This window comes from Drosophila takahashii, chromosome 3R (genome assembly GCF_030179915.1).
Source record: "Drosophila takahashii strain IR98-3 E-12201 chromosome 3R, DtakHiC1v2, whole genome shotgun sequence".
In the NCBI taxonomy this organism is placed as follows: Eukaryota; Metazoa; Arthropoda; class Insecta; order Diptera; family Drosophilidae; genus Drosophila; species Drosophila takahashii.
The window spans coordinates 19089057-19107286 of record NC_091681.1 but is presented as its reverse complement, the minus strand read 5'-3'; the positions used below and the strand labels follow the sequence as shown (position 1 = coordinate 19107286).

At 40.5% G+C, this 18230-nt stretch overlaps 1 protein-coding gene across 2 annotated transcripts in view; it reads right to left on the bottom strand.

Annotated features, from left to right (window-relative positions):
* Positions 1–792, bottom strand: part of grn (GATA binding protein grain) — a 34396-nt gene extending 33604 nt beyond the window's left edge. For both annotated transcript variants that reach the window (XM_017152044.3, XM_017152045.3), the window contains exon 1: positions 546–792. The gene's annotated coding sequence lies outside the window, so the exon portion shown is untranslated. The remainder of the gene's footprint in view (positions 1–545) is intronic.
* Positions 793–18230: the final 17438 nt, after the last annotated feature.

Sequence of the window (18230 nt, the reverse complement as noted above, 5' to 3'; positions counted from 1 at the left end):
CTTCTGGCTTCGAAAAATTATTAATAATACAACCGAAGTTGGACCCGAGTTTTTTTTTGTGGACTGTATCTTTAAGGTGCCAGATGCCTATCGTTCAATTGACAATTGCGCTACGAAAAGAACGGCGATAAGGCAACATAATTTGTTACCTCTCGAAGGTGGAAGAAAAGCAAATAACCAGGGTCTTTTGAGTCGAAAACTCAATCAATTTATCTATCTATCGGCAGCAGAAGCAGCGATAAGTGAAGTGAAAAAATAGTAAAAAAAAAGAGAAGCAGACACTTTTCATTAAATGTCTTCTTGTATTTTTGTTTTTCTTTACCGCGCGCTTTAGTTGATAGCAATAAATTGATAAGCGCAAGTGCCAGATTTTTCGAATGCTTGTGTCAGCTATTTTTTTGTTTTTGGGTTCTTAACGGGGCTCCAAAGGCTGATCGCTCGATAAGGATAATGAATTTTACGCGGGGGCTAGCGTTAAAAACTTTGGATTTGGTTTTTCGTATTTGTTTTTCAATGATCTCTGATCACACAAATCTTGATCTTACATTTTAGCACACTGTTTTGGTCACACTGCTTGTTTTTACTAGGTTTCTTGAATGCTTTTTGATTTTTGGTTTTGATTCACACTTTGATCGCTCTCTGTGAATATTTTTGCCGACGCGTTTTTCGAGCTTTCTTTGTTGTTGTCGCGGCGAGACGAGAATCGATAGCAAAATACGAACGAACGGAACGAGCGGACGCACGCCGATAACACGCTTGCAAACACGTCAACAGTTGAATTCGAACTGAACGAACACGAGCGCAAAACAGGAAAGACTGGCGCTGCTTGCTCTCGCACTACCACTACATGCGCACAGGCCGAGAAAACCCGTTTGAACGAGGCCCGGCCTACGTGTGTGTGTGCGCTAGTGTACTGGCACATACAAGATGGTCGCGCTGTCAAGCAGTGCTGGCTGCGGGAGAGAGGGAGGCGGCTATACGGCATCTCTGGGGTGCCAGCAATATGCCTGTCACTCTTGCTCGCCAAGCGAGAGGGGCGTGTTTTTTTGTGTGTGCAGGTAACCGGTTGTTGTTGCAGTTGCATTTGCTCGTCGCTCGCTATTCTTGTTGTTTGTTTGTTCGCTCCGCTCGAGTGCATCGTTCAATAATCTCTCAGCGGCACGCCTCTCTGCACTTGACGCACACATATAGCCAGACAATCCAGCGTTTTGCTTGTCTGTTCGCTGCGCTCTCCGTCCACTCCCCTCTCCATCACCCTCTCGCACTCCCTCCGATGTCCTATCCTATCCTATGCTATCCTATCCCCATCCCTTTCCCACGCCCGCTGTCAAGCAGTGACAACAATCATCGATCGTTCCGTTTGCGATTATGTGCTTTATTTATGGGCCTTAACATGTGTGCAGATTTGTCTGGCGATTTTTGAGTTATATACGCCTGATGCCCGATGCCTGCTGCTTCCCGCCTTGTGCGTGTGCGAGCGGGACGGCGGTAGGACTAGAGCCAAATTTGCATAAATTAGCAGCTGGAAATTAAGAGAAGTGTATGTACGAACTATGCGAACTGCGAAAGATAGTTTGTTCGTATCTAGATGCAAATTATTAATATGGAGCTCATATATTTTCGCGGCAAGTTGGCTCCTTTGGGGTCGCGTTAGTATTGTACATCTGCTGCGCATAAACAGCGCACACACACATTGGCCAACAAGGAGGAAGTCTCAGATACGTGAGCCAGTTTTTGCCACAGTCCAACTTCCATAACATCACTCATTCTTTTAAGCGTCGAATTTTTTGCAACATACCTAAGTAACTATTCTTTTATTTCTAAGATTTCTTTGTTCTTATATTATTTTTTAATTGTAAGCGTAAATTTTAAGAACAAAATAAAGCATACAATTAAACTAAGATAAATATAAAACACTTGCAAGCCTAAACAAATTTTTGAGATTGATAAATGACTTGTTGATTTTAAACTTCTTGTTCAGATATTTTTTATAATTTTTTTGGTCTCAGAAAAGCCAATTGCATTAAATATTTATTCGGCTTAAAAAAAGGGAAGCTTGCCTATGGATTCCTATCTTTTTGTATTTGTATTATTTTATTTTATTAATCAATCACTCCAAGTCCATATTAATTCTGATAACATTGATAAGATTCATTTTATTTGAAAAGTAGAGGTTTCGGCTAAGGAAGGACTACTGTTCACTTCCCCCGCATTGATTTTCGCATTAAAAAGAAACTTTTTGGCGTCAAAGGGTTAAGTGAAGCTGCACCTGTAAACTGGCAAAAAGGATGCTAACGCGTGGGGTTAAGGGAAGAGTGGGGAGGGGCTACAGAAGAGTTAAGGAAAGACAGCTGCTAACTTGAAAGTTTCCCAGGCCGACTTAATTCCACATGAATATTTTTGAATATATTTTTTTCTGCCGATCGCTTTGCGAGGCATTTCATAAGTTCATATTGCCGCGATACGAATCTAACCAGATCTGGGCGAGCTTATGGCTGAAATAAACCGTTTGTCAAAGCCCCTGGGCTGACTACCTAAGCAGCAGTTTATGTATGTAAATACCTGCGGCCACAGATAGCGCTGTTGATAGTTACAGATACATAATTTGAGATAAAGATACAACCCGAAATCCAAGACCCAAAAGACAGTGAGCGGCTGCCAAAATAAGAAACCTGTAACCAAAATCAGATCAACCAACGGTGCGAACATCAAACACGAGCGACGAACCACAGAACAACCAAAAAAAAAACACCAAACAACACCAAAAACACAGAAAAGAAAAACAAACAACAAACTCTGGTGTTGGTGTCACCGACAGAACAACGCAAACAATCTGGCAGACAATCTATAGTGCAAAGGACACCATGGATAGGAAAATAAGCCGTCGCTTTCGAAAGATCTTCGATTAGATGGTATTGGAACTGCATCTGGATCTGTATCCTCAGATTAAATGAACGCGTTTGGTCAATCGCAGTTCGAAATTGGGGTAATTCCCTTTAAAGAGTGTCAACTTTTGGTTCATTATCAAATTGTTCAGATTTCCTTGATAAATGCGCACATGTTACAAAATACTTTTGGACTGGTTGGAATCAATTTACTTAGATTTTAATTTTCAATCACAAAATGAAACCGTACCCCTTTAATCGGAATAGAAATCCCCATTAGCTCTTTAGTATACCACCATTATAAGCCATAACTTTCCTTATAAAGCAATTGAGCAATAGCAAATCACGATTTAAATTTTAGCTAATTTAAACTACGATTTATATTTAGGCTGATATAAATCACCTGAGATCCCTCAGCAATTGGAGCTCTATGGGGCAAGCGTGGAATGCTAGGGAAATCTCAATGGGTTTTTGGGCTTCGGCGATAAGATTCGTCCAGTCATGTCTACTTATGGGTCTCAAAAATGGATGAATTGTCACGTCTGCCTGTCAAGCACTGTGAACTCAACTGGTAATCGCCAGATGATAAGTACACATCAGCCCCAATTGGTTGAGGAAGTAGTCGCAGATACAGGTGGCACCTTTCGATAAGGATTTCAGTTTTTGTATTGATGAGATACCGTTGAAGAGCGCTGCTAAGTGATATATGCTTGTGAAATAAAAATACTTATATTTTTTCAAAAGAGGCCATAAATTACGTTTCTTCTGCATATTTATAATGCGAAAAAAACTGTTTACGCGAAGGCTACCTAGAAAAATAAATATAAATAAAACTGTTTTCCCTGCTATTTTAATAAAGAATTGGTATGGAGTATAAATTAAACCAAATTCCAAGCTATTGATAAGCTTAAATTGAGTCGCCTAAAGATAAGTAACTCAATAATTTAAATTTTATATTATTCCGTCCAAGAAAGTTAAATTTAACTTATCTTTGGGTAAGGGTAAGTATTGTCTTTTATATTTCATTGAAAATATTAAAATATCTGCTATGGTTGGTAGTTCAGGTAGATCAGAAAACAGCGTCTACATTAGTGCACATGTCTTAGAATTTTCCATTTAATGCAGACTTTTCCAGCACGTGCGCAGCTTTTCCGGCGATGAAGACTCCAGTTGTACGCCGTCAAGCAGACAAAAAGGGGTATATATATACATACATATGTATAGATTTCCCTACCTCCATATATATGGAAAGACGACCAGACATGGCCAACGTCATGCCCGAACCATAGACCATGTCTGCCCCCTCCCACGTAAGCCCCCTTTCCGCCTGACCCCCCTTTTAAAAAGCTGACGCACGTTGCGTGTAATTCCGATTTTAATCGCATAAAAATGTTTTGTTTATATGTATAATTTAGTTTTAACAATTTACGTTAACCTTTTGTTACCACTTTTAATTTGCTCGGCGCTGAGGTTGTTAAGCCCGTACGTCTATCGCTGTGGTTTCGGCTATTTGCTGTTCGGGTTAGTTCATAAGCAGCAACAATTAAATGCTCCATAAAATTGGTTTAAATACGCGTTCAGTCCGCCATTCGCTCTCTATATATATATGTACATTTATATATATAGCCATATCCATGAATGCCTGGGTTTCGCATAGACAGTTATTATTACTGAGCTCGGTTGTTGTTATAATTATTGTCATGCGATAGAAATCAGCGACATTTTTACAGCATTTAAACAAAGCATAAATTCTGATTTAGTTCCAAAACTGTCGCCGGATTCTGGAAAAATAGTTCTAGTCTGTGTGTACACGACTGCATATTGCATAAACAGACTAAAATAGAGCAGCAGTATAGCATCAGAATGGTATCATCATCGTAGTCCGAACCAGTATCGGTGGCAGACACACTTTTAAATACAATAAAAATTCTATTTAAATTGCCAGTTGTAATTATATAGCCCTCGTTCCCGCACTGTGCGAATCGCTCCTCCTATTGTGCAAATTATTGAGGCCATAAATGTATTTCTGAGCACGGTTCGGCACAATTAACTGGAAAATGCTAACGATGTTTGCACAGATTAATTAAAAGGCTTTAGATTGATTTGCCTCAAGGAATGTAGTTTATTGCCTGCAATACAATTAATTTTTATCGCTGCAGGAAATCGTATTAAATAATATGCTGTAAGCTTTATATTTTCTTGAGGAACTATTAGGTATAAAATGGTGCAGCCATTTCTGATTAATAAAATATAAATTTTATAATTTGTTTTTATTTATTTTTATTTCTTTATACTCGTAATATTTTCACCAGAATTTTAAGTCATATTTAATTTATTCTTATTTATTTATTGTCTGGCTTTTTTATCCGCAAAATAACTAAATCCCTAACTCTTCGTCTGTCGTAAATTTTCCGATTTATGTACGTATACGTACATCTCCCTTGGCAATAATCGCCAAACATTTTCGCCTCTGCACTTTCCCCCCTTCCCTTCCCCCCAATTTGCCACTCCCAAGTCTTGCAATGCTGTTGATTTTGTTATAGGCTGAGTATATAATTTAATAACTATAACAACAAAGCGACAACATAACAGCAACAATGTCGAGCCTGAGTTCATATGTCATGTGCCAGTTTTTTGACTGCAATGCAGCGCCTGTTTGTGTGCTATGGCCCCCTCATTTCGGCGCCCCCTTAAACCCCCCTCCATGGCTCCCTTTGCTCCACCGGTTTCGCCAATCCCGACCATGCGTTCTAATTTCATAATAAACTTGGCTGCCAGCAACGAACAAGAGCGTCTAAAATTGGCTGGATGCAAAACCGCAACGGGTGTAAATTTCACGTACCCCCCCTGGGTTACTCCGCCCCTGGATGGTGGGAGGGGGAGGGGGACAACAACTGCAGTACACCGCCAATGGCGGCACATCCTGTGCAGCTCGTAAGCACCTCATGCGCCAGGCTATAAATGTAAATTGCCTAAATGGGCAAAAGCTCGAGCATACGTTGGCCAGGACATGGACATGGATACGTTACGAACTGGGAGGGGGGATCAGGGGGTTTTAGGGGTTCCGGGGGCTCCCAGGGGCGGTGGTCAGCACTTGCATCGTAAATGAAATCAGTTGGTGCGCGAATCCTGCATGGGTCAATTATGCAAATGTCCTCCACTCGACTTCGCTGGCTCATGCATACGGACATACACATATATCTTTGCCCGCTGGCCGGCCGTGTGTGCATTTTGTATCCTGGCCAGGACATTCAGCCATTCGGCCATGGCAGCTGCGGAACGAAAGTGATTTGTGGCCTGGCAGTGTAAATCTGTTTTCCTATTAAGTATTTTGGCGGCAAATTAAGTTTTCGGTGCCATTCGATGCAAGTGAAATATAATCAAAAAGTAACTGCTAAATATTTTCCACTCCTAATGGCACTGCCCAGATTTTCAACTTTCACTCGGCGCAGAGCTTTCCATTTCGGCTAGGGCTAGGTTGGTTGAGGTCCTTAAAAAAAGTTGCACTTTAGCAGACCAACAAATGCCCGGGCACGTATGCAAAAAGTGGGGAGAGCGGGCGCAGCGGAAGGACACAGTGCCGCAAACAAAGGATCTGTCTAGGCCTGGACTAAGGTCCTGTAACTGCCCAAGTTTGCTGTCTCGTACATTTCGAGCACGTTCGCCACAGGACTGGATTTTCAATTTACTTCTTTGGGCCAAGAAACCTGCGGGGCTCATAAAAAATTAAATAAAACTCGGAATTTAAACCTTAAAAGATTTTACATTTTTATTGTACAAATAAAATGACTGAAAACCTTAATTTTCTATTCATATATTGGTTTACTCTTAAGCTCTTAAGCTAAAAAAGTAATTTAGCTTGATTTATTTTCAAAGCTTAATTTTCAAAACGGCCCTACATATTTTTGCGCCCATTACCATTGACCCCCGAGATCGCCCCTGTGTCACCTCCATTGTTTGTCCATCGTCTGGGCAGGGGGCTTTCGTCCTTTCGTTCATTTTTTGCCAATTCATGGAGCTTTGTCTGCCTCCTCCTGCCTCGGCCTTCGTCCTTTGCCCAGCCTTTGTCCTGGCCAATACGCTTGGCAAATAGCTGGGCTGGGCCATCGCTCGTCGACTCCTCAGATTCTTCATACATATGCATGTGAGTTTTCCGCTTTTCCACTTTTCCACGGCGAGCACGAGGACGATGTCTGGCCGTCAGGATGTCGGCTTCCGCTGCACGTTCGCCCATGTGTTTGTGTGTCCTGCTACTGCTACTGCTCCTGCTTCTGCTGTCGGAGCTCCTGCTCCTTCTCCTGAAAGCTTGGCTAAGCAACTGAGCAAACTTATTGTTAGCCTGCGCATTGTATTCGATCGAAACGGAGCGTCAAGGTTAACATGGCCGATTCCCTGGGCGAAATTACGACGTGTCTGCCAGGATAATTTTACGATTTCCTAGCCAGCCAAGGAGTATGGGTATCCTCTATCCTCTGGGCCATTAAGCAATCAGCCTGTTCGTTGCTATCTTTTCAACACCTACAAACGAACCGAAAGCCGAAAGCAGATGAGTTCAGATGAGACACCATCTTTATGATGAACGCTGCGATGTCGCAGATAGAGATACGGATCCAGATCCCGGCTTGCAAATTACTTAAAAAAATACACAAGGGAGGAGAGTGGAAAAAATCTCAACTGATGGCCGTCCACTCGAGCTGATGAGACGCTGGCGATAAGGCCGATAAGCGCTTACGCATTTCGCCATCCAGATATCCAGATCCCAGGCTAAGAGGCTGAGCGAGGAGAAGGGCGGGGAAGGGGAAGGGAAAGGGGCACAGACCACGTAGGGCCGGAACAACAATAGCAAAGTGTACACTTGGGAAAAAATAAGGGGATTTTAAATAAATATGAAAAGATCTGCAAAGTATTTTTTGGAATTTAAAAATGGGATTTATCGTGTAATTCTTTTTTTGACTTGTGATTTAAAATTCCTAACTTTTTGGGGAATTATTTGTTACATGTAGTAAAATAAATTACCAGTTACATCTTCAATTCTTTAGATTTGGGTATTTAGATTAATAAATCCAGAAAATTTGTTATAATAGTTTAGATTTTATTTTCCAACTGTCTTTCTCTCAGTGCACCAGAACAAGAGAGCTTACATTTTTCTCTCTCTGTCCTCCTTTTTGCGATTGCTGCGATCAGATAGGCGATCGTGTGCGACGGGGCGTGCGGGAAACGAACGGTAAAGGGGATGGTCATGCGAGGGGTGGGGCGGGATGTTTTTGGGACAGAGGCAGGGGTACGAGGTTCGGGTTTTGGATCTGCAAGCGGCAAGTAATTTGATGTCATATTGTGTCACACACTCTGCTTGAAAGAGCCAGAGATAGATGTTCTCTGATAAAATCGGGCCAAGTGGAGAGGGACGGCACTACACATATAACCCTGATTGCAGGACCGATCACCCCTACCCTCTGGATCGCTTTGTCGGGGACTTCTGCAGATCTTAGATGATCAGCAAACGTATCCTTGTTGTCCGCCATCTGTTGGTTTTGCTCCTGTTTGTTTATATCATAATTGTGGGCGTTTATTTGGTCTGGGTCTTCGGTAGATCCAAGCATCCTTTATAAGGCACTAGGCTGATACACTCGTTGGGAATCCGAAATTTGAGACAGCTAATGACTGGGATAACAAGAGAAATACCCGAGACTCCAGCGACTTATGTCAGTCTTTTGATGGGGGGAAAATGCCGACAGTTACGAATTTTACGGTCAGAGTTGTGTAATTTTTTTTTTTGATTGCATTAACACTCCAGTTGAATATATAAAGAGTTCGCAAAGCGCTTTCAATACAGTTTATTAATGTGTAGGTGGAATTCAAGTTTGTTTTTTTATGAGCTTCTCGCCATTAAGCCTGAATAAATTTCAGTTAACAAGAATTATTTGCCAGTTCACCTTTAATTAAGAAGTTTCTTGAATGCTAAATTATTCATAATTAAAAGAGGAATGCAGTTTTAAGAATGAGAATAAATAGTGGCGTTTTAAATCTTACTTTTAAAATTTAAATTTTGGAATTCAAATTATAAGTAGATAACAATACGGAAATCAACTTAACTTAATTAAAGGGATACATTTTACACAAATCAAAGGAGACTTAGGGGAAACAAATGGTACTCTTAATGTATAACCATTATTTCCAAATTGACTAATTCAAGATACCAATGACTAAAACCTTTAACTACTGAGCACTTAACCCCTCAGTTAGAGTCCGCTCCAATTATTCGTTTAATTCTACTGATTTTGCTTTCTTCTCCGTACTTTCCACTTTGGGCTGGGATTACGGGATTACGTTTACGGATTTGTTTTTATTTTTTATAGATTATTTTCCTCTCGCACGCGTTTGTTTTCATGGCCTTTGTTGCTGTGTTTTTTCGGCACTTTTTCGGAGCGTCTGCGGCGCTTCTTTAATGGTTAATGGTCAGTCTCAAGTCTTGAGGTCTTCCAGTCTCCTGCTCTCAACATTTACGAGCCCGTCACTTTACGATTATTTGCTGGTTGTCCCAGGTTTTTTGGTCTTTTTTTTTGTATGAGTGTTTTCGGTCTTGCGTGGCGCATACAAATGATTTGATTTGGCTGAGATTTTCGGTGAACGAAATGCGAGTATCGCATGAGCCACACTCCGCTCTGCTTTCGAGCATGATTTTGGAGTTACTTCATTTGTCACTCTGGATTTTTTTTAATTTTATGGCTTTTCCCGAGAATTTGCCACAGCAGCCAGCCGAAGAGTTGACGCGTCGTCGGCTATTGACTTTGATTTTAATGGCCCTCGCTTGTCTTTTGCCTAATTTCACTTGGCCAGCGGCGGCCACTGACCAACAGTTAACAGCTAACAGCCGCCCCCTCTTTTTTTCTGCCCCCGATTAGCACACCGAAAAAAAAATAGTTTTGAAGGTTTTATAAAAAAATTGTATGAAATTAAAAATAATTTGAAAATAAATAAAAATGTTGTTGATCTTTTTTTTTAATAAAATCATATTCAAAATAGAGAAAAAATTGTATCAAAAAATATAATTTTTTTGGGGCAACAAAACAAGTAAATATTCTTCAGTCTAACAGCAATTTAAGGGTTATCTTTCAAGTCACTTCTCGATACCTTTACTCCTTTCCAGCGTGTAAAATATTTCTCTCAGTGGCCTACTGACTTTCTTTAACCGTATTTTATTTGCCTGCTATCTGACGGATGGCTGTACTTGCTAATGAGTTCATTTTAAGTAGTTCGCCGCATTCCAACTGTGGTTCGATTTGTATCTAAAAGTGCCTCTTAGACTGTGATTAGTTTTAATGGCTGGTCTTAGTTTTTACTGCCTGCACTAAATCGAATCGAATCAACACTCCATCGACGAAATTAAATTGCTATTTTAATGAGTCCCGAATCGTCGATAAATGGTTAGATTCCAGCGAGAAAGGGCTACAAAAATAAATGGAAAACTATTGACACCCAATGAGCGACGAATAGCTTTCTCAACAATTAACACGGTTACCACGAAAGGGCCAAAACCAACAACAACAACCGAAAGCTGTGAAAAATGAATTGATACAAATATTTTGCGCAAGGCCATCAGAAAGTAAACATCACAAATGGTTATATTTCACACGCCTGTGTGTGCGTGTGTATCTGTGTGAGCTTCAGCGAGTGTGTGCGTGAGCGCCAAAAAGTCTACAACGTCCAAATGTTAGCCCGCATAAAAACCAGCACAAAAACTTATCAAAGATGCAAATATGTTCCGGGCTTCAGGTTTAAAGAGAAGGGTCCAAAGTTTTTCCCATGAGCTCAATACAAAAAGCTAGCCAAAGTATGTGTAGTTAGTTGAACAAATTCCATAAAGTTTGATTTCAATTAAATTTAATTGATTGGTGAAAAATATAATAATAATAATGAATAATAATATCAGATATTTTTAAAGTTTTGTTTACATAGTAAAATAGAAATCTCAACGATTATGTTAAAATGTAATATAATACGTTAGAAATATAATTCTTCAAAAAAAGTTCGGGTTGTTTTATCAATACTTGCACCTAAAATAGTAGTAAAATTTCAGAAAATACAAAACTTGAATTCATTCTCAAAATTTAAGTTATTTTCCGAGAGCACATCTTAAATTTTCCAGAAAGAGCGCGTCATAGCTAAAGAAAATAAGGAAAACCTTTGTCCAAAAAAGGTGTCACACACACACGCCAGCATGCGTGTGCCTGTGTTGGTGCAATGCAAATATTTTTGACGTTCACTGAACTTTTGCAAAAGAGAAAATTATGCAAGCTTCCCGCAGTCTGTGTGCATATGTGTGCGTGTGTGAGTGTGCGTGTGACAGCTGTGTGACAAAAATTATGGCAAACAACAAAAGCCAGGCCAAGTTTTCTCGCAAAATGCGAAATGCGAAAATCAAAAGGAGAGAGAGATGAGTGGAGAGGGGAGAAAAACTATTTTTCGCAGCCGCCGAGGCGACAACAACGAACATCTGCATCAAGAGAGAGAGAGAAAGAGAGACAGCGAGAGAGCGCTCTCCCACTGCGCATACGCCGTGCGGCCAATGAGAGAGTCAATGAAGTGTCAAACGAAACGCCGCCCAAATCAAAAATGGCGAGCCCTGGAGAGAGATGGCATGCTGGCGGGCACTATGCTGGTCTCGCTCTAGCGGCAGTCGGAGCAGCGGGCAAGCAGTGCAAGCAGTGCTGGTCATCCACTTGAGGGAAATTATCCTGCAGGAGATGTTGCTGCTGTTTTGTTGTTGCTTTTGCCTTTGCTGCTGCTACTGGCACTGCAATCCTTTCTTTGGCTTATTTGATTTCAATTTCAATTGCGCCGCATCCTTTTGACGTCCTTTATCAGCTGGCTAGGTGAACCTGTCGCCTTTGTTTGCCATGATAATTGCATTTGTGTGATATATCCTCCCCCGCATTGCTCCTCTCAGCCGCCAATCAACACACTCCTTTGTCATTTATCAAACATTTTTTCCTCGACTTCTTTTTTTGGCCCAACTTTGGCCGACAAAGCGTGCAGCGCATGCAGATTAACATTTCACCTGTTCAATCTGCAGCTCAGGTGGGTGGCAAAAAGGAGCCAAAGGAAGGGGGGCTTTCAAGGGGGGTTAGCAATCAGCCAGAGTTGTCATTGAGTTGCTGCTGATTGAAATGCGGTTTGTTTCATAAGCTCGCCCCTTTCATTATTATTGCTCGCTCATTCACACAAGCCACAAAAAGCGAAACAATGCGAAAATTTTAATGAAAATTGTCGCTTGACTTCATTTTAACTGCTTCTGTGTGGGTCTCATTGATAACACAACGGGGGAAAACAGGCAACATCAAACAATATGCTGATGGCCCAGCAGCAATCAGTCAATTTCGTGTCGAAATATAACATTTCAATGAACTTAAATCAAGTAATTCGATTAGCTTTTTTTAAATAAATAATTAAAATATGTTTTGAATAAGTATGTTAGATAAATAGATCAATTTAAATTCTTAAACTGTGCTTTAATTATTTTAAATTCAAAGAATTTACAATAACAAATAACAAAAATAGGGGAAATCTCATAAATAATAAATAGTTACTCATTTTAGCTCCCAAAAACAACAAAAAATTTTTTTAAATCGATTTAAATTAAACAACAAATACAAGCTATCTAATATTTATAAATTATCAAGCAATAACAGCAAAAATATGCTGATAGCCAACAAGTAATTAATAATTTTGCGACAAAAACGACAATCATATTAAATGATTTGGCAGATTTAAAAAGCGAGAGGGAAAACTGGCGCTGCATTTTCCCATTTAGGGTTAAATCGGGCAACAAAAAGAGCAAATAATAATTTAATAATTGTGTTAAAATATTAAACTGACAACAATTGGCAGGCACCGAACGCAAAAGCCGCAAAAAGTGGCCGTCGTCGGCGAGATTTTATTCCACCGATAAGCAGCACGGAAATCTCAGAGAAATCCGAGTCCGAAAACCGAAAATCCCACTAGCAACAGCAACCCTCGCCTGCAGCAACCCCCCAGCAAAAAGGATATACTGTGTATGTGGAAAAGGGGGAGGATGACTGGTGGTATTAAGGCCTGACAAATCCTGCGAAGGCCCAGTCTCAGGCTCGTTCTGAATCCGATTTCCCCCGCCCCAGAAAATTCCCCCAGCAATCTGGGATTCTCATTCTCATATCGACGATTGCATCGTTCTATTAAATTACCAAAAGGCAAACGACAAACGGCAAACGTGTGCTGGGCTTCCCAAGTGGAAAGTGGAAGTGGAAAGTGGGTGGTGGCTTAAGCGGTGGCGCTGGGGGAATTGCCTGGTCCACAATTGAGATAAGATTGCCAGCGCCGAGATACAAGATATGTCATGTATCTCGCACACGAGAGAGAGCCAACGAATCAAAACCAAATTACATCAAATTCTCATCCTCGGCTGGCTGGCAAATAATTATAAAAGTCACAGCAGACAGGCAGCCGATCGAAGATAGAACATGCATTGAACGACGCTTCCGAAGGGGCGAAAGTGGGGCCGATTTACACGTGCACTACAATTTTTGTATTCGAATTATTTATTTAAGGAAAGATTACTATAATCTATTTAGAAACATGTATTGTTAGAAAGTTTCCTTATAAAAAATATAAAAATTTATAACTAATTATTTGTAACATTTAATTTTAATTTAATTTTGAATAATTTTTGAAGTACTTTTCCTAAATCTCTTATACTTAAATCTCTTAATATTTTACATAGATCCTCTAAATTGCTTTAATTTATTTTAAAACCTTTTCTATAAATCTAAAAGCTTGTTTTGTATTCAAAAATCTTTAAAAATCTTTAGATTTTTAAAAATCTTTTACAGAAATTTGAATGCTGCTTTCCTAAAAATCTACTATTTACATTTAAGAATAGATTGAATGAAAAAATAGTTTCAAAACACCTAGAAGTGCAGTGTAAAATCCATAGACGGATACAGGTTCGATACAGACAAAGCGGAGGCCACGTGTGACTAATAGAAATTTGCATGCGCAATTATTTGAACAAACCGCAGCAATTTCACGGCAGCAACACGCAGCAACACAACAGCAGCAATCGACAGACAAGCTAATTAGAAAAGAAGTACCCGCGGATGGAGGGAGGAAGTCTGAAGTTGGGAATCGGAAGAGGATACACATAGTAGCTGCCGCATCGAATCGATTCGGGCATTTTATTGTCCATAAAGGACTCTGGTCCTGCGAGCAATTTGTGCATCGTTAGGGGTTACTGCAGCACCAACACAGCACACACAGATATCCTCTGGATACACCCCCACCCAACTACAATGTTGTGATTTGTTGTGACACTTTGGGCTCGGAATGTTGTTATGCAAAAATTAGGCGCATAATTTTATTGCAATTTTTATGATCGAGCAGCGGCCAAAAACTGTGTGAAAGTTTTCCCCCAACCTGATGCGATTTTAATTGTGAGAAACTTGGCTCTCCTTAAATTGAAATTATGAGCCATTACGTTGGCCTTCCTGGGATCGCTCCTTTTTTTAATGAAAATTATGATAATTCGGTTTATTGGGAAATCCCCGTTTTGTCCGACCGCAGAACGAACAATGGCGGAAAATGTCTGCACCTGACAAAAGGGGAAAAATCGTGAAAAGTGCCTTTCATGTTTGACAAAATGCAGCGACAACAAAAAGGATTTCTTGCACTGATTTCGGGCACTTAAGCATCCACGACAGCCACGAAAACAAACAAAAAACAATTTCGCTTCGAGTTCATTTTCTATTTCTATTTTTTTTTTGATGTGAGAGGACTTGAATTGATGAAAAACTGTCACATCATCGGGTCTCCTTGGGTTGCAGTTGCGCGGCTTTGATGTTGCGTATCCCATTGTCCTGGGGATCCTGTTGAAGGAATTCTCCTCTGGAGCATTGAATTACACGCCCCTCCAGTCCCTTCGCATTTTGACATACCTGTTTTGATGTCTTCTTGTTATTGTTGATTGTTGTGCCAAAACACTCGACATAGTTTTCAGAAATGTGGGTAAACTGAAAGAAATAAAAACTAAGAATATTCATTTTAGTACTCGCATTTAAATAAAGGCAAAAAAAACTCATAAATATTTTAAAGCTTTTTTATCTGATACAGGTGTATATTTCAGATGAAAATGTCATAACTTATTATGCTGATATAATTCACCAAATACTTAATCCATAATTAGCTATTAATATGCAAGATCAATCTTACTTGATTACAAAAGAACGAATGGTGTAAACGGTTTTGTTTTTTATTTCCTGATTAATATCTTGAATCTTAACCATCTTTGTTTTCTTTTTGTTCGTGTGCGTGGTTTTTGTTTAGTTCCCAATCTTTATGATAGTCAACACCTAGAATATGAGAATTACTGGTCTTGAAGAACAGTCTCTTTCCATTTCTTAGCCGTATTCCCTGGTTACACATAGATACATCTCTGAAAGCCATAAATTCTTCAAACATTAGAGCGGAGCAGTAGATCCTAAGCCACCCACTTTCCACTGCCGGGGCAATACAACAAAAACAATAAAACGTGGCAGGCGCATCCTGCCACCCATTTTATCCTTGCAACCCCAAAAAAGGAAAAAATAGAATGTTGCCTTTAACCTGGCCCACAAGTCACGGCCCAAAAGTTTCGTTGTTGTTTTTGTTGCTCTCAGCTGCGGCTGTTTCTTTTGGCCTTTTCCTTTTGGCAGGACGAAAAAGGGAGGGAGGAGGAGGAGCAGGAGCACAAGCACACTGTACGCGCCATTTTCCGTGCGATTGCCAATGTTAAACGCAGCTCCCGAGAGCCAGCCAAAAACCACCCGCAACCACCAACCACACCCCCACCCACTGCCCCCTTCTCCTTTGGCGTGGGTGTCCTTGCTGTTGTTTTTGTTGCTATTGCTGTTGTTGCTGCTCCCTCTGGACCAGAAAAAGAAATGTTTCGCATAAAATGTTATCGCAAAGATTTACGACCCGACTTTTGCGCATCACACGCCACCCCCTCCCCTCCTCGCAAACCAACAACCGCCACCCCTGTCTTTCCATCCCCCTCCCCCTGACGATCCCCTCACCCCCGCCGGTGGCATCCACCAACTTGTTTTATGATAATATACGAGCTTTCTCCGCTGAAATATAAATGTTGTGTGTATGAGCAGTGCCTCTGTCTTTTTTCTTTTTGACCCCCCTTTTCATGGTCGTGGTAAGGAAGGGGAGTTTTAGCTATCCCCCATGAAAATAAACCTTTTATTCAAAAACAAAAACTATATTTAGAAAAGTTCTCTTGTGCTCCCGAATGGAAATTATAACTATGAACTTTTACATCCCCGAAATTCTTTAATATATGTCTGCAAAATTTATCTTTTTAAAAAAACCTAAAGGTTGTAGTAAATTTAACAGTTTTTGTAAGTTAACATTTTTAGATTTTTATTTTAAGACATAAGACAAAAGACCTACGAGTTCGGTTGTTTTAAGAAGGTTTTTTATTCGCTTAAGAGTTGTATCGGATTTCTTATCCGGCACATCTTAATTATCTCGCCCCCACCCTTGAAAGCGTTTCCAGCTACGCCCATGGCCCAGTTGCTCGGAGTTTCTCCTTTTGCGCCATTTTGGCTGTCATCCTTTGCAGGAGTCACATCACTTGGCTGGCGTATCTATTTATCTAAGCATTTGTACATATTTATTTTAATGTTGAGGCAGCCCCAGCGACTACAATTGTGCCCACCTCAGAGGCTGAAGGCAGCTTCATCTTCATCCTGCCCGCTCCCACTCCCTCGAAGTGAATCCACAATAAAAATGGCTGCTGTATCCATAAGATACATGCCACTGATTTCTATGCCAACGCTTTATCTCAGCAGGCATAGGAAAGCTTTGGCTTTTCCTCCTTGATATGTGTGTTTGGCTTTGTGCTTCCTTCGCCATCTCCATCTTCTTCTTGTGCCCCAAAAATCGTAAAATGAAGATTTTTCATGTGGATTCCAGTGGTTCTATTCGGTGGCGGGGAGGCGGAGGCTGTGTAGCATCCTTGGGCGCATCCTTGGCACTGCGGAAGTAATTTATGACTTTTCGTTTTGCAAATGTTTAAATCTAAACATAAATATTCTCCCCTTCCCGCCCGCCGAAACATATGAGCGGCGTTTGTATTTATTTCATTTGCCTTTATTTGCCCCTGATAAATTGTGCAATATATGGCTTTGGCCATAAACATCGCAACGAGCCGAAATTGGCTTTAACCGGCGGCCGAAGGCTTAAATAGCCCAATCAAAATCAATGACAAAATAATTACTTTCATACGCGTACATGGGTTTTATTAATCGAATTATAAGATATGGCGTCAAAGCAAACACATCGAGCTCTCCAAGTCGACCCACAAACTGGAACAAGCCGCATGAGTCAGAGACAAATGAACGGCGATGCTAATGATATTAAAGGCAAATATGGAACGATGGTACAGGGGGCACTCGCTGGGAACAACGCTGAATTATTCCACTGACCGGTTTTATTTTTGGCCGATTTCCACTGTCTGAGCCACACGCGTTGCCTTGGAAATTAATGAATTGCCAGCGATTATCCTGACCGCCTCATCATCGACATCATCAGTGCCAGCATAAATAAGCACAAATTCAATTACTTATGCCAAATAAGTAGAAATGATTCAATAACGAAACCGAGATACTCGTACAAAACGAAACTAGGCCCATAACACACACGGGCATCTGAGATAAGGAGTCGGATGTCGGGAGTCGGGAGTTCGGAGTGGAAGGAATCGAAGGAGCCCAAGGAACTGCTACCATTTACCATTTACCATTACCAGAGTGCCCAGATAAGCGCGGACACATACAGATACTGCGGACCATGGCGAACAAACTGATCAAATATGCTTAATTATAATTTGATTTGATTTATGATGCCTTCTGATTTCATGTGACATTTGTAATTATTCTTGTCGCGCCCCGAACTGCAGTCGCGATCAACGAAATCATCGCACAGGCAACAGGCAACCCATTTCGGCACTGTTAAAAAATATAATCGAAATTGGTATAGATTTTAAAGTTTAATTGCATGATAATAAATACTTTAGTTTATGATCTGAAAAAAGAATTATTTCGTAAAATGAAATATATTTTGACAAAAATAAATATTTGGTTTTGTCGAAAGGATACTTGTACTTTTTTCCCTGTGTAACAACTGGCTGTTCGAAGGAACAACATCATCATCATCATTGACAATCGGTGCCGTTGTTCCTGTTGGTGATTTTATTTTTGTTGTTCCTGTGGTCTTTACCTTTTGCCTTGGCCATCGCCAATGATCAACGATGTCGACAGTGACAACGAC